The 18,300-nt window shown below is 39.5% G+C and overlaps 1 protein-coding gene across 1 annotated transcript in view; it reads left to right on the forward strand.

Annotated features, from left to right (window-relative positions):
- Positions 1 to 18,300, forward strand: part of CHGB (chromogranin B) — a 45,705-nt gene that overhangs the window by 20,691 nt on the left and 6,714 nt on the right. The window lies entirely within an intron of this gene.

Here is an 18,300-nt window from a genome sequence, read left to right on the forward strand (position 1 = left end):
TCCCACACTCTCTCCCCTCCTCACACTCTCTCCCCCTGCTGGCTCAGATTGCACGCATGTGCTATAAGCTAGCAAAATGGTGCAATGGACCACAGAAGGCCTCGTCTGATGTCAGAAAGGGGCGTGGAAGGCAGTGCCGAGAGCTTTGCCTGGTGATAAACTCCTGGTAAGTAATAGTTTTTGTTGGAGGGGGGCCTAATTAATTGTGCCCAAAAGGGCATTTTACACAGAAAAGGTGGTCTCCCCCCCCCCACCCCCCCAAAAGGTTGGAATAACCCTTTAAAGCTGCAGTTACCACAATATTTAGCTTGATTAACTTGAGTAACCTTGAGGATTTCCCTACAATAAAAAGCACAAACTGAACTTATAGAATGTGATAGAGAATCAGGAGGAAATGGGATAGAGAAATAAATAAAAGAAGGGATATTGGCCAACTCCTTAAATAGGTGCACTAGCACCTAGCAAAGGGCAGCTCAATGACACCTACTAAAAATGACCAAAGTTCAAAAATATCTACTGAAAAAATATCTACTGAAAAAATATCTACTGAACCAGAATACAGTAATTTGAGCCATCCCAGTTATACAAACCTTGATGGGAATACCACAGGTAGAACTCATTTCATGTAGTATGATTGTCTTCTATAACTGATATTCCTGGAGCCAGTTGCAGTTGCAGTTGCCAGGGTACATTCTGGAATGCACATCTCTTGGTATTCTAGGGAAGTTGGGTTTTCTGCCGGATAGTAAATTTTATAAAATAGTTAGAGCACAGCTTTCCAAACTGTGTGACGTGACATGTTAGTGTGTCGGCTGCACAGTCTAAGTGTGTCATGCAAATTAGGTGTCCGACCAGAAGGGGAGCACATTGCTCCCTTCCTGCCAGTCACTCCATGTATGTGTCTTAGCAGGTGGACCGCGGTAGAGGAGCTTCTGTTTCCACTACTCGGTCTTACAGGAAGTACTCACTGAGAGCACATAACTGCTTCCTGTTAGACCGGGTAGGGAAAACCAAAGCTCCTCTACCACGGTCTGCCTGCTCAGGTCCACTACATTGAGGGAAGTGAGGCTGAGCAGGAACAGGGGAGGGTACAAAAATGGCATAGGAGGGGAGGGGTGACAGAAGATGGGCACAGGAGGGGGTGGGACAGAAGAAGGGCACAGGAGGGGAAGGGGCACAGAAGAAGGGCATAGGAAAGGAGGAGGAACAAAGAGACACACAGAGGGGCTGAGGTGGGGGAGAAACAGATGCACAAAATTACTAAAGGAAGAAAGAGGCCGGCAAGCCGCAGTCAGCCTGTCTGCCAACTAACCAGTCACAGCAGCCAAACAGCCACAGCAGCCAGATTGTCAGCAGCAGCAACCAGCCAGCTGCAGCCTGACAGCCACAGCAGCCAGCCAAGCAACAGTAAATAGGGTGAGAAGAGCTGACTTGGGCTGGCTATGTTATATTACTATATTGTGAATAGGCACCAGAGTGTTAGAGAGATGGTCGAGGCATCAAGCATGTACTGCGTATGCACAGCATGCAGAATTTGGTTGAAACGGATGATTCTACGTCGTTTGAAGTGATGTGTTCAAGTAATAGAACACAGTCTCAACACAGTCTCGACTGCCGCTGTATCGCGATATGATGCATGTCTGAAAATATGTCATCAACATGAAAAGTTTGGAAAGCTCAGAGTTAGAGGAACACAAACAGTATTTTTCCTAATTAGATTTATGTGTATCTTTAGATCCCTTTCCCTTAGGGAAGCATTGAGGGGCTAATTTGCATGTGCCGAAAGTGCCGCATTGTACCAATCAGCATCTCTCTTCATAGAGATGTATTGAGTCAATGCATGTCTATGCAGAGCATTCAGTATCTTCACGCAGCTCATTAAGACATCTAATGTACGGAAGACCACTCCAGGAAGCACCCCTGGTGACTGTCTGAGTGAAAGCCACTACAGATGACCTTAGAACACAATATAACCTGTCTAGTTCTAACAATTCTCTTTTCTAGCTCATTTGTAAGACTTTTTATATCTTAAATTAAAAAGCAGCTACTTAATGTCTGCCATTGTGATAGTGTCATAGATAAAATGTACATAAAGGGTAAAAAGGCATCAATAGAGGGCCAAGAGTGCCTGTTTACTCGAGAGTTACAGCGGATATGAGGATTTTGAAGTTCGCTTTCTGTGTTTGAAGAAATAATAACGAAAAACAAAAGAGAACAGAAAAATCTCTGTTTATCAAGTTTTGTATTATGCTGCCAATGTCTCCAGCTACTGATCCACCTCAGAATGTAGCTCACCAGCGTCCAGGCTCTGCCATCTAAGTTTCATTTTGTGTTGGAAATTAGGTAGCCCATGTGATAATTAAAGCATGGGTCATCTCTAATAAACCATTTATAAAAATAAAAAAAATCAACAAAATTCTGATCAGACCTAAAAAAAAATATATCAGGTTTTATTTACTGAAACTAAACACATAGCTGCAAAATTTGGGACAAAAAATGTTCACTTGGAAAAATGCTCCAATCAAGTTATGTTTGTGTATTTTAGAACAGAAGTTGCAATTCAATTAAAAATTTAGAATTTCAATTTAAGCTTAGGAAAGACATTTGGGTTATATTCAGGAATTCACCAGATAACTAAAAAATGTGGCCAAAACAGCCGTATTAGAAACATCCTCTAAGTCAGCTATTATTCCCGATCACCTATTTAATTGTATTTCCCTTGAGAATTCCTGACAATTCACAGTTTAGTGAATTATCCTGAAGGTTTAGGGAATAATGTCCAATATTATTGCTGAAGCTAAAAATAATGACCATATGTGTTTCTTCTCTCTCCTGTGACCAGATTATGCCGCTCATCATTATGTTTGCCCTATTTAGCATTATTCACTAAAATGCGAATTGTGAACTCAACGTAATTTGAAACAACATTTTGAATTATAGGCCACGATAGCCAAATTGGAAAAAAATCTACAAGTCAAGCCATGTTTCAATCTCATATATTTAGGCTTAAAATTTGAAATTGTCCTTGAATTCACTTTGGCAGTCCGATGTGTGTTTGTTTGGCTGTAGCTCTGGCAGGCTGAAGATTATTGGTAATATAGTCAACAAAATCAAGTGAGGAGGTTTAGGTTCATAACCTGCTCATTGGAAATTGTTAAATACTTCCTTTGTAGCTCGATTATCTCTTTGATATAATTACTCCGAGGTCTGGAGAAATTGTTACATAATTGCACATGTAAATTAAATAATCAAAGTGGAAGTGAATTTAAAAATTTCTGGAAAAGGCATTTTTTATATAGAAGCCTTCTAGAGTGTCTCTTTTATGTTGTCATGGGAACAAATCAGATTATGTTTGGGGTGCGTACGCTTTAGGGGTTCATGTCTTCTGACAGATAGAAGTTACTGAAGTTAATGAACGTCCAGAATATCATAACCAGGTTGTTCCAGTATTTTCAAAATGGAATCCATTTAGCCTTTTCCTGCTATACTAAGACTTGTCAGTGTGGGAATTATGAGTTCTTGAAGAAATTGAGAAAAATCCCATTATTATCAAGTAGTTTGACAAATGAGGAAAAATTGTAGTCTTGAACTGTGATCCCTACTGCCAAGCGTCCCGAAGATATATAGTGGATCATGACATCTCTGTCCAATACCTTGAGGACCTCACTAAAACCTTTTTGGTCACTATTCTAAAATGTGTTTATTAAGGTATAACATAAGGATTTATTAGTGAAAGAGAGAAAAACATTCACCATCAATCCAAACCCCAAAGTGTTTTATTACCACATGCCACCAGTGATGTATTAAGTGGGCTGCTGGGGGAGAAGGGGGGGGGGAGGGGTCGCTGCGCCCCTGGTGCCACCAGGTAGGGGGTGCCATGATCCTGGTCTGGGTGCTGGAGGGGTATGTGTGAGACTGTCTGCCTGCCTGTAACTGTGTGTTTGTTTGTTTGTGTGTGTGTGTGTGTGTGTGTGTAAATGTCTGCCTGTAACTGTGTGTGTGGCAGACTGTCTGCCTGCCTGTAACTGTGTGTGTGTGTGCATGACTGTCTGCCTATAACCCTGTGTGTGTGTGAGACTACCTGTGATGGTGTGTACCTGTCTGCCTGTGACTGTGTGTGACTGTCTGCCTGTGACTGTGTGATGCTGCCTGTGACTGTGTGATGCTGCCTGTAACTGTGTGTGTGTGACTGTAACTATGTGTGACTGTATATGTGATTGTCTGGCTACGACTGTGTTTGACTACCTGTAACTTACTGTGTGTGTAACTGTCTGCCTATAACTGTGTGTGTAACTGTCTGCATGGGACTGTGTGATGTTGCCTGTAACCATGTGTGTGACTGTCTGTGACTGTCTACCTGTAACTGTGTGTGACTGCAACTATATGTGTGTTACTGTCTGCTTGTAACTGTGTGTGTGTGTGTGACTGTATATGTGACTGTCTGCCTGTAACTGTGTATGACTGCTTGTAACTGTGTGTGTAACTGTCTGTCTGTAACTGTGTGTGTGACTGCCTGTGACTGTATGTGTGACTGTCTGCCTGTAACTGTGTGTGTGACTGTATGCCTGTAACTGTGTGTGTGCCTATCTGCCTGTAACTAAGTGTGTGGGGTGCAGGGGTTTGTAGGAGAGGGGCAGGACAGGGGTTTTGTAGAAGGAACTGATAGGGGTTTTACAAAGTTTACAAATTGTGCAATACATAAAAAAAAGAAAATGTAAAAAAAAAATTAAGGTAAGTTTGTTTTAATTTTGGAGGGGGTGGGGGGGGTTGGCAAACAGGAGACCCGCCCCCCTCCCCCCGGGTGCCAAATGCTCTAGGTATACCACTGACTGCAAGACAATTTCAATTGGATTTTATTGGATGTATCTTTCCTTCATTTTTGCAGTCCCCAAATCAAAAGGTCTTGAATCACTTAGCAATTACTTGGTACAGTGTTTTAGCTTTCTTGAGCCATTATATCGCAATTTGTCAATTGTTATGAATTTGTTATGTGTCACAACTTTTTAGATTTCGAAGGGTCTTGCTACCATAAGAGATGTGGCATTGGTGGTCTCTACATGGGTTGGAGGGAGTGGTACCACATCTTTAATGTTGGTAACCCATTTCAAAATTGTCAACCTGCTGCTAATGTGGTTCAAAGTTTTCCAATATATTAACGCATTTATAAACAAATTAAACAACAATAATTGGAATTTAAAGTTCATGACAAATATCATTATCTAATTTCTGGATCTTAACCTAATTAGTTCCAAAATGTCATACATACAGAAAAAAAATCTGAAAAATATGCAGGCAGTTCTATTTTGCATGCGTAAAGTTGTCATCCATTTATGCACAAATTGCTTGACTTTATAAATTTTGAACATCATGCCCAGGACTTAAAAACATCAATTAAAACAACTGAGTTATTCTCCTAAATGTATTAACAAAGCATATCCTATAGCTAAAACTAAGAATGGAACAGATCTGATAAAGGATGACAAACGTTCACCTAAATGTAGAAATCAATGAAGTGAAAACAAATCCCCCGTCTTTGTAACTGAATACAGGAGGGATTTTAAAGAGATCACAAAAAAAATCATTACAGAACACTCTTCACAGTTCTCACGTTGAATCCCTTCGATGCGGAATTATTGCAGAATAATGCCCAGTGTATTTTCAGAAAAATTAAACCGTTGGGCTCAAGACTGTCACCAAGCCATTTTTTGGATATTGACAGACACGTGGCTCGAGTATGTGGGAATGTCTCATTGTGCATCCAGGAAATCTTGTCTTTGTAGACATGAGTACAAAATGAGTACAAAATATGTCAGATCCTTTATCAGTTGTAATTTAGCATTTGTAATTTATTTCTTAACCTTTAAACTCTGTAAGAACCAATATGTGGCCTACAATTTCTGAACCTCGAAGGAGAAGATAACCGAACATCACATGGACACGAGTAGGATCTCCACTATTTGTTTCCACAAGCATTTTAGTAAATGTTTAGGTAGTTTAAGTAATTTTTCCTTTCAGGTGATTAAAATCAAATGAACATTCATCTATGTAAAGAAAACCAAAAATCTGTTACTTATGCAAACTCTGTATCTTTACAATTCAGATTGAGTAACTAAGTAAGGAATCATTTACGTTGAATTATTAGAAAAATAATGCACACCCGGGATGGTAATGCTGTCACAACGCGAAGCGAAGTGGCCGTTACACCTAGGGTGGGAATTTTTTTTTTCTAATAATTCAATGGCCTGGAGTCAATTATTCCGCTTATACTACAGTTACCACACCTTGAAACATTGTTCAGATAATGTATTTCAAGACGTTTGTCAAGTTTTTGCCATTAAAACGCTCTTGCACGTAGGACTAATTTCTTACGCAACTGTAATGCGGTCAAGACCTGTCTGGAACTACTTTAGCTGTGCGTCTCCCTGAAAATAATGCACACCTTTGAACGTTCGTCAACCAATCAGATTGAAGCATTCAACGGCCCTGTAGTATAAAGGATGTTAATTCTGAGCAGGATCTTAATCAGCAACTCCAACATTAGTTTTAGATTATTTCTACCACTATGTCTTTATTATATATATTTTTTTAATTGTTCTTTTTTTCTAAAATTGATATTTTGTATAACAGGGCTATATTGGTCTAAAGTTTGCAATTTGGTCACCAACGCACAATGGCTCACTATTAGTATACTATATAGTCAACAGAATTATCTAGAATTATAATCAGTCCTCATCTTTTCAACAAACTTTACGTAAAGCAGAACAACAACAACTTTTAGTAGGCTGTAAGCTTTCATTAATATATCAAACTTTGCGAATTTGTGATGGTCATAGCCCTTCAGCTTAAAAGTCATTCGTATCTTTTATTCTTGGTTTGTTTTCCTTCCCTCTTGTATAAATTACTGTGTTCACTGAATTTTTTTACACACAACAGTTGGTCAGTCTAACCATTTGAATGACGGACAGCATCTTGAGATGCACTGTTGATCTGCGCTCAATGCATTTCAATTTCAGTTTTGCAGGGAAGAAAGGCCAGAGTGTGCCCCTCCGCCCCCACCCCGATATAGTAAAATAATTGATATGGTCACTGGCAGGGGAAATTCAGCCTTAGTGAGTACTTACTACTGAGTGCTCTATGAACCTTCCAGGCTTGTAGTGAGAAGCAATTCGTTTTTTAATTTTGAGCCCTGGTTATGGCAAAACAGCTTTGCATAGATTAATATATGCTACAATGTATCAATAGGGACATTTTCCTGCTAGTTCCCAATGTTTTTTTCTGGTATCATTAAAATCTTGCCTCCTTAGACCGTGTGCTGCTATAAAATTCCCTACATATTTAGCATTAATACACACAGCCTTGCCATAAAATTAGCGGGACATTAATTTTGATACAGGATCTTGAATTGACTGGTTTGTTATGACTGGACCTTATGGGGTTAAGTATATTTCAAAAGCATGTCCTAATTAAAAGCCTCTGGTGAATTTGTGACCCACTGTGAAATGTTCTGGGATTAAATTGTAAAACAAACACTAATCCCTTGTTTAAATTAAATATAGATTATGGTCTAGAAGGCAGATGTTAACATTAAAATCCCTGCATAAAAACTGCCATTTTAACTAATAGCATGAAAAGGGGGACGACGACGTGAAAATCGAAATGCTCCCTTTCGAAGCCTTCAGAAAAGAATTAGGAACTAACAATCTGCTTTGTGGTAGTTTTCCAGGATGTTTGTGACGAAGCAAGATTTTAATCTGTTTTTTATTTTTTTTGTGAAACAAAAAAAGCCAAAAAAACATGTATATGAAAATAAAATTTATTGCACTCGATAAAAAAGAAATCTGTTGAACGTAAGGGGAAAACACAAAGCAGGAAAACCATTTTATGTCACGAACAGAAGGGTAAACATATTATGGAAGACCCTTGAGTATGTGACTCATGTTTTTCCTGCAGAACGTGAGCCTGAAAGGCAAACAGCAGGAAAATATCAAGGTGCAAGTTCTAGGCTGATAATCTGTGCGATGACTCAAAACGCTGGGAGCATTAAAGCAGAAAATTGATAATATACTTACCGTTATTTTTTTTTCCTGGCTAAACATGGCAGTATCGCTTATGAGTAGCTCTTCAATATGGCCTGAGAAACAGGAAAGATTAATTAAACAATGAAACAATTAAGAACTAATAAAATCCCCCTCCTCTCTGAGCTCCCCAGTCTGGTTAGTAAGCTGCATAGAATCAACCCAGAAGGGAGCGTGCGTGATGATGTCATGTAACAGAGCCAGGAAAAGAAAATTATGGTAAGTATATCATACATTTTCTGCTTTCTTTTTTAAACATGTAAGCATCAATGATGGGTACTACCCAAACTCCACTGAAGGAAAGAGATTTCTATGAAAAAACAAACTTTATAAGTTATGAAGGGCCACCGAGAGAAGAATACTTCTAAGAAAATGAATATGGCCTTAAGAAGCAAGGTCAAGTTTGTGGAAACCGGTTTACTCTTCCCGTGACCTTGATGGTGCTTAGAGGGACATGCATCACTTGACAATAATTTTTTAAACCTGCAAGCAAACTATTTAAAACAAATATACAAACCAAAGTAAAGACAGAAAAACTTTGGAATGTATGTAATAAACGTTTATAAATTTGGTCAGATTGCATTGTTGGACACACCTCTCAGCTAGGGGAGGTTCTTCAGCCTACCCCCTCACCCTTTTACTCACGGTTACAGTTTCAGACCAGTTCACTACTGACAGAATCTGGGCTCCATTGTACAGCTGCAGGCGAGAGACAGCCGACGCCAGAGACTGCTCTGCATGAATTACACTGATCAGACTGTCAGGATGTTGCAAGGTGAAGAGATTTTCCAACTGCACATGTGTCAATCTGTCAGCCAAGGCCAATACACTTTTCCAGCAGTCCTAGGGATAGAACACTGATTGGTTCGCTCAGTGTCCATCCTGGAGGTGTGGAAAGCATAAGAATGAAGAATCAGGTAAATCTAAAAAAAAAATTAATCATATTTACCTTCTTTTTTCAGCCTGCAGCCTGAGGTGACTGTTTTATTCAAAGCTAAAGCTTTTAAATGAGATAGTTGTTTTAACAAGATGCATATCCCTTTAAACGTATCTTTATTATACCCAGTAAAATGTAAAATAATGTAGAAAAATATTATATATTAGAAGTCCAGGGGCTTAATGACCTTATACACTTTATGCATGTTTTACTCTTAAAGGGTTACTATAAGCAACAGGACCAATTTATTAATTTGAAGTGATCATAGTGCCTGAAGTCTCCACCTCCGGCAGCATCATTAGCCAGCTCAGAGTAAAGTTCTCGGCTGGCTAATGTCAATTCTGTGCAAAATTGGCTTCTGATGCCAGTATGCACAGAATGCTGCCGCCAGACAGTGAGTGGCACCATGGAATGACCCTCCCTGTGCTGCATCTGTCCTTCCCTCAGTACATCCTCCCTCACTATCCTCCACTATGAGGGAAGTTATGTTAACCAAGAAAGATCTGTCTGAGAGGAGTCAGACCACCTGAGAAAGGATTAACCAAAACCAGTGTTCAGTGTTATGAAAACAGTGTTTTTTGGTTGGAGGAACCCTTTAATATAAAGCATTGGTTGGCTCGTTCCCCAAGCCCTTAGCCAATCCCACAAAATAAAGTAACCCTACCTACCTGCCCCTCATCCTAATAGTAGTTGGGTGTGGGCATTAGCACAAATGCAGTAATATAAAAAAAATATATACTTACCATCTTCTTCGAAATCCTCTTCTCATCAGCCCATAAAAAAAGGTCAAAATAAAATCCATAATAGCACAACGCAACTATTGAAAATTAGATTCGCAAGAAACTTGATGAGAGAAAAACAAATACCTGATGCAACAAAAACTAGATCGATATCGGCCCCACAAGGACTGTGCGCAAAATGAGCTTCAAGGTGTGAGAAGCCCATCTAAAGACTGAAACTCATACTGTGCAGAGCCCTTGAGAATATCTATTTTTGTTGCACCAAGCCCCGTTACATTATATTTAGAGCCTCCACTCACCACCTATGTTTAAAACAGCCTTTCTGATGAGCTGGCACATAATTAACCTTAGCACCATTGAGGTCTTTTTTTTTTTTTTTTTTTAACTATTTGCCCTCCTGGCTGCTAGCAGTTGAAGCAAGCAAATAGTATTTTTACAAAAAGCAAGTGAGCGATAATTTGTGAACGTGCATCCTGTCACAAATAAAAAAAATTAAATAATTGATTTATCAATATTCAGTATCCTATATTTGTATAGGCTTTGAATGCTAAAGCATCTATACATGGATTGCACCCAGCTGATTGGTGCAGATTCAGTCGGGCCGGTCGAGTTCCGAACAGTCGAATTTGGACATTTTCATCGGATTTTGTCTGGGTGGTTAATTTTTCTCTAGATAATTAATAAAGTGTTTAGTGAAATATCTTGTAAGTGACTCATGCAAGTCAAATTTGGCCACCAATTAAATGCCTTAAAATTGTTAGACATTAGGGGTTGTATGAATTGTTTGCAGAGCCGTCTAGGGATAAATTGGTTATATTATTCCTTAATTATATCTAATGATACTTTTGGCTTGTGGAGGACAGGGTGACATTTAATCTTGTTTGCAATTATCTTTATTCATGATCAGATGCAGTCTCAGTCCCGGCCTTGCTGAGAGAGAACACACAGCTCTCAGTGAATATAAACATGTTACATCGTCCGAGTAGACGTGTCATAGTATGCATGACAGCCATGATCAGTATGGTTTCTATAGCACTACTTGATGGAGAACCATGAGATTAGGCTTACATAGTACTAATTGGCTTTGGAAATATAAATGGCTATTTATGTTAGGAAACAAGGCCCCCTCTTGTATTAGTAACGTATACTTGGTTTGAAAATAAACAGTATAATATTTTTTATACATTTATTAATGCGCAACATGTAGTTATGCCTCCCAGGGTATACAGAGACCATCGGTTCAAGGAATAGGTTGCGGTAAATTTGAGATAATTATATTGATTTGCATTCAAAGAAAATTAAGCATTCTCTTATATAAATGAAATGTTTTGGTTACTGAAGTAATGTGGGGGTTGTACTGTGCGAGGTCTGAAAACCCTGCAGCTTTTGTCATTTGTTTCTGCTGATAATGTGTTATCGACGCGTGGCTCAGTTTTACAGCCTTAAAACCACTCAATAATAGTGTTGCATCAGAAAAAAAAAGTTTATTTCTTCTTCTACCTGCTTATAGTATAAAAAACCTCAATGATTGTTATCGAATCTATGGAGCCAATGGAGGGGCATACGGATTCTCTTTCTGGTTTCATGCTGGCATTGACCAACGAGTCTGTTAGATGGACCTAGTTTTGGGAGCTGTACAGAAAAGGATGGCCCACTGAAAATGGCTGAAACAGTAACTCCAAAGGAGGGCAGTAGGGAATGGTCAGATAAATTATTTCTAAATATGCAATGGAGCATAATATCTGGCACTCCTTATAATCTGTAGGGGTCAGTGTTAGTCCTGGGTACAGTTTTAAATTGATCCATCAATTGATCCGCCTTGATAAGTGTTGGATTATGGGCATGCATAATGGAAGGAATACAATGGATCATTAACTGTTAAACCAGAGTAAAATGTGAGACCCCAGAGTTCCATGTGAGATACTATGTATGGAGCACAGTACAGAAAGAATCAGGGCTAGCTTTCAGTCTTGGACTTTTATTGATATGGGACTTTACAGGCACATCTTCTCCAACTCAACCCAAAACCTCTATAGAACCCACTCTGCTTTCTTTCCTGAACCGTGTCATCTAAAAAACCTGAGACTTGATTGTAAACCTTCTTTTCTCATACATTAAATACATGTTATTTCACCCTACTCCTGATAGAATGTATGGGCAGAGCACCTTCTGTTCCTGTACGTCCAACTTGTTGTTTTGCAACTACTTGCTTATTAGTCCATTTATTGTACATTGCTGTGGTATTTGTTGGCGCTTTGTAAATAATAGTAAGAATCATAATGGGGGCTCTCGTTCCCAGAAGGCTTATTTGCATACCAAGGATGCTACTCCCATCCCCTCCCTCTAGTCCTGAACTCCTATCTGGTGTATTAACAGATGCCGCCTGCTGCTAAACAGGGCCAGTATATAGCTCCGCTTTCATTGAGACGTGAACGTGAGTGCGGCATCATGCAGATGTAACACACACGTTTCAATGTCACATGACTGTTTATAACAAATTAGTACGCTACTAGGACTATAAATAGCTCATTGTGACATTAGTGCAGTGTCCTGTCGTAGTTTACCTTGTTGTTATCAAAGAGCGCGTTACATTGATTAATTCTTTGTATTTTTACCCCGTTTTGTACCTTAACTGTTCTACCTTCTGTATTCCTTGATATCTGGCTTGTCTAACCATTTACATACGCTCTGTCTCCCTGATCTGGCCTGTTCTGTTCTATTCTATGTATTACCATTAAGTCCGGCCATTCTACGGTCCAGTAATATGCTTTAGTATTCTGATAATATTTTAGTTTTTTGTTAACTTACAATGGGTATTAGTTAAATCCTGACACTAATTAATAAACACGAATAGAAGGGATGTGTTCTAGAAATAGAACTATATAAGCAGAGGTCAAAGTGAATGCTCGTCCTGCTAGGTATAAATTCACCCCTCCTGAATGTGCGATGAACCTCCAGACTTGCAGTCGTGGGTAACTTTTAAGACCTGCCCAGTAGTTTAGGATTTAAAATTTGAAACATATATCTCTGTTCTATATCAAGCACATCATGAAACATTCAAAAATTGAACAAATAGTATGTTACATTCAAGCCACTGGCGGAACTACCACAGTCACAGGGGTCGCTGCTGCGACCAGGCTGTCATTCCAGGGGGCCCGGCCGCCCTGTAAACCCCTGCGACCGAGGTGCCTGCCAGCATTTTGGTGTGGCCCCAACCACGCGGAAAAAACGCCGGGGCCGCATTGAAGGAGCCCATCAGGTGGCCCATGCTCCTGGGGCCACCCGATGGCAATGGATTTCCTGGGGCCCGGTCAGCGCTGCTGCGCTTTAAGAGCGCGACTGAGCCCCAGTGATGATGTCGGAGCTGGGAGGAAGCCCTCACTTCCTCCCAGCCAACAGAGCGCCGAGCAGGAGGAGAGGAGGGTGTCAGAGTGGGAGCTCTGACATCCATCAGTGTGAGGCAGCCACAATTTTTTTTAACAGTTTGTGTGTGGGATAGAGAATGTCTGTATCAGTATATCTGTGTGTGTGTCTGTTTGTCTGTATGTGCGTGTCACTGTGTGTATGTGTGTGTGTTTGTATGTATATGTATGTGTGTCTGTATGTATTTGCGTGTATGTATGTGTGTTTATGTGTATGTGTGTGTCTACATGTATGTGTGTCTGTGTGTGTGTCGGCGTGTGTATCTGTTTGCATGTGTGGGCGGGGCGCGGACATATGGGACTGGGGGTAGATGTATGGGGGCGGGGATGTATGGGGTGTGGGGTAGACGTATGGCGGGAGCCCTAGGGCGATTTTTTCACTGGGGTTCCGTGGTTTCTAGTTACGTCTCTGATCCAAGCACATTACTGTTTCCATGTCTAGATTTCTTTTTTATGTTTTGGAAGGATTCCAGAAGTAATGGATGAACACATTACCAGCTGCTTGGCATCAACCTGAATCCACGAGAGTGCTTCAGTGTGAATGAGCAATACATTTGCACATACACATTAACATTTCTCTGCTCTCAGATGGAGCAAACGTATTGTTTATTAAACCACCACTACCACATTTCACTCTACTGTAAACATAGTACAAGGCTGTTCCTCGCCTCTAGAACGAAATCGGATGGAGGTTTAGTGGACAAAAAATCCCCAGCCAACCTCTGCTGTTATACGCAAATAACCTATCACTTGCTTCAAATAAAAATGTGCAAAAACAAATAGAGGATTTAATCAGGGACGCCTTTTTTAATCAACCAGATGTTGATTAAATAGTAAAAAATAATACATTATTTTGCTAGTTAAATATTCAAATATGGTAATATGACTCCATCCTGTTGATTACATTTTTCCAGAGTTCGTGACTGTTACAAGGTAAGCTTTCTCGGTTCTCTTGTTGCACACTGTTCAGTTTGCAGTCATTTCAAATAAGTATTTGACTTATGAGTAATGGCAGCCTGAAGCTTAGAATGTAGAGAGGACACCGTTACGTTAATAACGATGTACAAAATAAATGATGGAATATTCAATCACGAAGGGGAACTAATAGATTCTGTGGATATCCAGATATGAATACAGACAGCGATTATTCTTCATTGAGCCTGAACTTTTATTCTTAATAATATGAAAAAATATGAAACTCCAGATACTAATCACAAGTGCACCACGTGTGTCCAATATTCCCCCAAAAATCCATATCCCGTGCACAAGACAAACAGCATGGTTAATGCTAGTGCTCTTCTCTGAATCCCAATTTTTGGAATTTTGTTTTTTTGAGCAGAACAATTAGCTGTTATTTTGAAAGCAAATATTTTGGTTGTAACATTGCAATATATATCATACCATGCAGGAATAATTGGTATAAATGATCCTGCAGTACATAAATATACAAATAGATATTATTTAAGGGAACTGACATTTTTCTAGAAATGACACCATTAATTCAATGTTGAGAACCAGCTATAACTTGTACTGCTGTTTTTATTTGATGATGATTGAGCAATTGACTCACAATCCAGTTCAATACAGGCACAGCCAAGGCACATATTGAATGAGAGGAGGAGAAATAGACACATTGTGTCTGTTTCTCCTTTTGTACACTCTTTGACCGAACAGGGCAGAGCTTATAACAAAAACTGATCCAAACAAATGAGCCAAGATGAAGGCAATCCGTTTTAGGATAAAGGTAAATGCAGAGTTGGGGATTTTACTTTGAATTTTTTTTTTCAAATTTCACAAATATATTTTTGTTTATAATGTAGGTGACATTTCAACATAATATTACAAATCATAAGTAGGGAGCATTCCCCAAACTACGTCTAATGAGTTTTGGGGAAAAATTAGTTTTCTCCAAAAATATGAATTTATCATTTTGCAGAAATAATAATTCAAAAAGGGAACAGAAATATTCATTAAGCATTAAATATAATCTGTATTTTTCCAGATGTAAAAGTTCTTCGTCCCCTCACCCCAGTGAATGCTACTTCAGCGGTTACTAGGGCGAAGAAAGCAGTGGCACTAACGGAAAACACATACTTACCTCAGCGGCACTTCTGTGGTCTGGGCACCGTCACCAGCCCATAATGCCTCGGGTATTTTTATACGCATTGGGACATCTAACGGATAAATTGTGTTCATGTGCATGATCACTAGACCTTTTTGTCCACCATGCGTTCTCCTGGCGTACAGCACTGCCGCAGTTAACTAAGTTGCATATTGTGCCTGGTGTTGGGTGGCAATTAGAATAAAAAGATTCAGTATTTAAATGTTTCACAACAAAAATGTTTCAATTCTAATGTCAGCTGGTTGTTCTAAAGATTTAGAAGGCACAGTTCTTCTTTAAGGCTGGCATGCCATCATTGGAGTTATTTTCTACAATAATTGCCAGGTCTATGTTTTGGCCATCCCTGGTCTGAGTGGTATTGGAAGGGAAAGTAGCTGTTATTTTATACTGTATATTAATTTCATGTTTTTTTATGGATTATCAGAAGGGTACCAGTCATTTGACCAAATAGTACTGTGATGAGATTAGCATACTTCCCAAATGGGAGGTATGAAACTGGTGTGATGGGAGTAGGCCTACAGTGGGTATGCCAGTAAGAAGACTTGCTTCACTGGGGATGCCAAATATGGCCGGTCCACCTGAAAATGGGACAGGGCCATCCAAAACCCGAGCATGCCAGACTGGTTTGCATTCTGCAGAACACCAGAGACTAAACTCAGGATGGCGGGATAAAATACAACATTTTGGGAATGTCCCACCAAATATGGTAAGCATGGATTAATGGATAATCAATCCTATACTAATTTTCCTGAAGTGATAAACATGTACTGGGCTTATCAAGGACCCGAAAACTAGAACTGCTGTGTTATTTTTAGCTGTTAATGGAAACATTTGGTATTCAGTACTCAGTGGTGATTAATTAACTAAGAATTTTAATGAACAAACTACAAGCTCTGAATAAACAAAATTTTGATTCATCTTATTAAAATGTGTTAAAAATTAAAAAAAATATTATTCCAATGAATATCTAAGATCACATAGGAAAGATTATTTGTCCCTGCCAGGCAATCACAAAAAAATATTTATTCATGAAATGCTGATGTGTACAGATTACTTTTCGGTTAAAGTTACCTTACTTGCAACCATTGGTAAATGTAATACATCACAAACGCCAAAGAGCAGATTCACTTAGGGATAAAAAGTTGAAGACATGAATTATTCCCTTTGACGGTGGATTAAACATGAAATAAATAGCAGAACTAAACTAAACTATACTCACTGCCTGGAATTGTTGAGATTTGTTTTCACCTCACTGTGTAGGGAGTTAAGATAACATAATGACTAAAATGTATCCGTGTTTTTCCTCACATTATAAAATTCCCTAGAGAATAGAGGAGTCTTTTGAAGGAGCGCTATTTAGGTCACCGATCTGTCCTCACGATGCCTTCCAGAGTGTGTGTCGAAGAGCGGTTGTAAAACGTAAAATTTGGCACTGATATATGAAGACATTTTTTGGCTGCCAAAGCGTGACTTCTGTTGTGTCTAGGAACCACATATACACAATTAACTTGCCATATACATCACTTTACATGAAATACATATTTAATTACCGCCCCCCCATACATACTTGCTTATAAAATTATATACACACACACACGTAAATAAATAACTAGAAATTCACACCCATCACAAACACATGTATTTAATGACAAAATCTCACACGTACACACAGGCAACCACTAAAATTTACACTAATTAATTACAGGCATACCCCACTTTTAAGTACACAATGGGACCAGAGCATGTATGTAAAATGAAAATGTACTTAAAGTGAAGCAATACGTTTTTACACTTCCCAATGAATGTCCAGCATTGCAATTGTAATTTACAGACATAACCGATACTGCAACTGCAGATTTCCAGTGTTTTTATTTCCAGTGATTTATTTAGTGATTTCTAGTGGGTTTTATTCAGTTAAAACAAACAGTAAAAAAAAAAAAAAATTAATCTCATTCCAGATTGTATCATTTAACGTTCATCTGACAACCTTAAACTGGGAGGAAAAGTAAAATAAACCTGCCCACTGGGCTATTTTCTGCCAATCCAGTGCCAATTTTTATTTGTTAACAGCTTAGTTGCACACTTTGTTTAGAAACACCTCTTCATCACTTTAAGCATTTATGGTTTAACTTTTAATCCTCAGAATTGTGGCTAATGCAGCTAAGCTGCTAAGTCATAGTTATAGGAAATGGCAGGGTAAACCCTTTCACTGGATGGCGCCAATTGCAGAATATGGACAATGTATGGGCAGAAAATATAAATATATATGTTCAGCAAGGAGTAGGCATTATAAATTTGAGATGATTAACCTGTGCCATGTCAGAAGGTGTGAAAAGTTCTTGCCCTAATGACACTGAACTGAGCTGCTCCGGGCAAGAATAGAACCTTCCATTTACTGTTCACTCACGGACAGAAAAGGCACAGGAATTTCTGTACTGGCGGGGGAAACTTTACATACACTCGCGGGTATGTCTGTACTCGCAAGTGTATGTAAAGTGAGTGTATGTAAATCGGGGTGTGCCTGTATGCACCTTCTCCCCTCTGCTGCTTACCTTGTCATGGTTGAGGAGCTCCAGTCTTCTTTCATTAATAGGGATAGAATAAGAGCAGTACACTGTGCATCTGCCTTGTCTCCCCCTCAGCATACCACACATTAAACAGGGAATTGATGCTGGGTCATGACTTCACATCATGAGACCCGCTAAATGTAAAATTGAGGCTGGTGCTACAGCCTCACCCGGGGGCACTAGGGAGCTGTGCCTGGGCACCAGAGCGTGAACACTTTATTAGACGCGATTTCGCTGTGCAGCCGGCACTAAGACCATTCAGAGAGCACTTTAGCAGGGCTCTCTGCATCGTCTGGCCTGACAACTGCCATGCCCCTTCACTGGTGGACCTGACCCTTTTATTCAGGCAGACCTACACGTTATGGGGTCTAATGGTGATGTGAGTTGCATCAATGGCCAACGTCCCTCAGGGCCTGCCCCCATTTTTTTGATTGCAT

The sequence above is a fragment of the Pelobates fuscus genome, chromosome 2 (genome assembly GCF_036172605.1).
Source record: "Pelobates fuscus isolate aPelFus1 chromosome 2, aPelFus1.pri, whole genome shotgun sequence".
Lineage (NCBI taxonomy): Eukaryota > Metazoa > Chordata > Amphibia > Anura > Pelobatidae > Pelobates > Pelobates fuscus.